The sequence below is a fragment of the Mandrillus leucophaeus genome, unplaced genomic scaffold, assembly GCF_000951045.1.
Source record: "Mandrillus leucophaeus isolate KB7577 unplaced genomic scaffold, Mleu.le_1.0 Scaffold313, whole genome shotgun sequence".
In the NCBI taxonomy this organism is placed as follows: domain Eukaryota; kingdom Metazoa; phylum Chordata; class Mammalia; order Primates; family Cercopithecidae; genus Mandrillus; species Mandrillus leucophaeus.
The window spans coordinates 168,216-170,999 of record NW_012103288.1 but is presented as its reverse complement, the minus strand read 5'-3'; positions in this window follow the sequence as shown (position 1 = coordinate 170,999).

Genomic DNA, 2,784 nt, shown 5'->3' with positions numbered 1-2,784 from the left:
CTGCCTCAGCTTCCCAAGTAGCTGGGACTACAGGCGCCCGCCACCATGCCCGGCTAATTTTTTGTATTTTTTTTAGTAGAGACAGGGTTTCGCCGTGTTAGCCAGGATGGTCTCGATCTCCTGACCTCGTGATCTGCCCACCTCAGCCTTCCAAAGTGCTAGGATTACAGGTGTGAGCCACCACACCTGGTCAATTTTTTTTCTTTTAAATGGAGATTCGGCCTCACTTGGTTGCCCAGGCTGGTCTTGAACTCCTGACCTCAAGTGATCCTCTGCCTTGGCCTCTCAACGTGCTGGGATTACAGGCATGAGCTCATGCCACCAAGCCCTCCCTATTTTTTATTTTTCTGTTTTTGAGACATGGTTGCCTAGGCTGGAGTGCAATGCTGAGATGACAGCTCACTGCAGGCTTGACCTGGGATCAAGTAATCCTCCCACCTCAGCCTCCTGAGTAGCTTGGACTACAGGTGCATGACACCACACCTGGCTAATTTTTTTTTTTTTTTTTTGTAGAGATGGGGTTTTGCCATGCTGTCCAGGCTGGTCTCAAACTCCTGGGCTCAATTGATCCTCCCACCTTGGCCTCCCAAAGTGCTGAGATTACAGGCATAAGCCACTATGCCTGGCCTAAAATTCACTTTTTATCTTTATACTGTGGCTAAAAAAAATTAAAAGAGACCAGGAATGAACATGTTTAATGCTGGAGAGAACGTTAAATAATCAAATTGTCATGGGTGAGCCCAGCCTTCTGTTAAAATGATACAACCTCAGACTTGGATGTGATTGAAAAGTTTTAGGAAAACTCAAAATCCAATTCTAATCAAGGTGATCCAATTTATTTATTTATGAGACAGAGTCTTGCTGTGTGGCACGATCTCGGCTACTGCAACCTCCACTCCCAGGTTCAGGTGATTCTTGTGCCTCAGCTTCTCAAGTAGCTGAGACTACCGGCGTGTGCCACCATGCCCAGCTGATTTTTGTATTTTTGTATTTTTAGTAGAGATAGCTTCGCCATGTTGGCCAGGCTGGTCTCAAACTCCTGATCTCAAGTGATCTGCCCACCTCGGCCTCCCAAAGTACTGGGATTACAAGTGTGAGCCACTGTGCCCAGCCGTGATCCGATTTTTTTTTTTTTTTTTTGATATGAAATTTCGCTCTTGTTGCCCAGGCAGGAGTGCAACGGCACGATCTTGGCTCACCGCAACCTCTGCCTCCTGGGTTCAAGCAATCCTCCTGCCTCAGCCTTTCGAGTAGCTGGGATTACAGGCATGCGCCACCATGCCTGGATAATTTTGTATTTTTAATAGAGGCGGGGGTTTCTCCATGTTGGTCAGGCTGGCTTTGAACTCCCCACCTCAGGTGATCTGCCCACCTTGGCCTCCCGATGTGCTGGGATTACAGGAAATATCTGTACAACATTCTTCTTGAGAAGAATGAGTCCAGTTGGGCCTCCCAGGCAGGAGACCCTTAGCAGTAGGGGGCACACTGCTCCCTCACCTAGGGTTCTACTTCTTTGATTGCTCCTGTCTTTTTTTTCTTTTTTTGAGACAGCGTCTCACTCTGTCGCCAGGCAGGAGTGCAGTGGCGCAATCTCGGCTCACTGCAACCTCCGCCTCCTGGGTTCAAGTGATTCTTCTGCCTCAGCCTCCCATGTAGCTGGGACTACAGGTGTGCGCCACCATGCCCAGCTAATTTTTGTACTTTTACTAGAGACGGGGTTTCACCATGTTGGCCGGGATGGTGATTGCTCCTGTCACAATGAACAAATGACCTCGCCCTGGTGTTTGCTTACCCAGTTTCTTCTTACTCATGGCTTTGACTGCCCACAGCTTCCATTGCCTAGTAGCAACTGCCTACTGATTTCTGGGGCTTTCTTTCGCTTCCTATCACAGAAGATGCCCACATTATCAATCTTATCAAATGGATCGATACTCTCCACCCTCTCTGTAAGACATTATTCCCACCTGATATCCAAAACATGCTGAGCTCGTGAGACAGCTGCACTAGTTCCTTGTGTACTCTGGCTCCCACAGGCTGAGTTAACAAATGTTAAATGCATAACACATGTTGGTCATATTTGTTCCTAAATCTGTTTTTGACACTTATATTTGTTATAAAATCCTGTCGTTCAAGTAAACATTTCTTAAACTAATGAAAGAGTGAATCATACAACTTTCATTTAACAGATGACATAGTAGTTAAGAATCTCTGCATTTGGGCCAGGCACGGTGGCTCAAGCCTGTAATCCCAGCACTTTGGGAGGCCGAGACGGGTGGATCACGAGGTCAGGAGATCAAGACCATCCTAGCTAACATGGTGAAACCCCATCTCTACTAAAAATACAAAAAAGATTAGCCGGGCGTGGTGGCAGGCGCCTGTAGTCCCAGCTACTCGGGAGGCTGAAGCAGGAGAATGGCGTGAACCTGGGAGGTGGAGCTTGCAGTGAGCTGAGATCGTGCCACTGCACTCCAGCCTGGGCGACTGAGCAATACTCCGTCTCAAAAAAAAAAAAAAAAGAATCTCTGCCTTTGAATCTTGAATCTTCTACTTACTAGATGCATGACCTTTGGAAAGATGCTTCATATCTTTTTGCCTCAGTTTCCTAATCTGTAAAATGGACACAACAATAGTAGCTGCTTTATAGGATTACTGTGAAGTAATTATCTATGTGAAAATGAAATGAGATGATTCATGCAGAGCTGAGTGGACACGGCTATCCTGTACGCAGGAGAATAGGGTGACACTGTTTAGAATATGACCTGGACTGCTGCCCTCAGCAGGGTG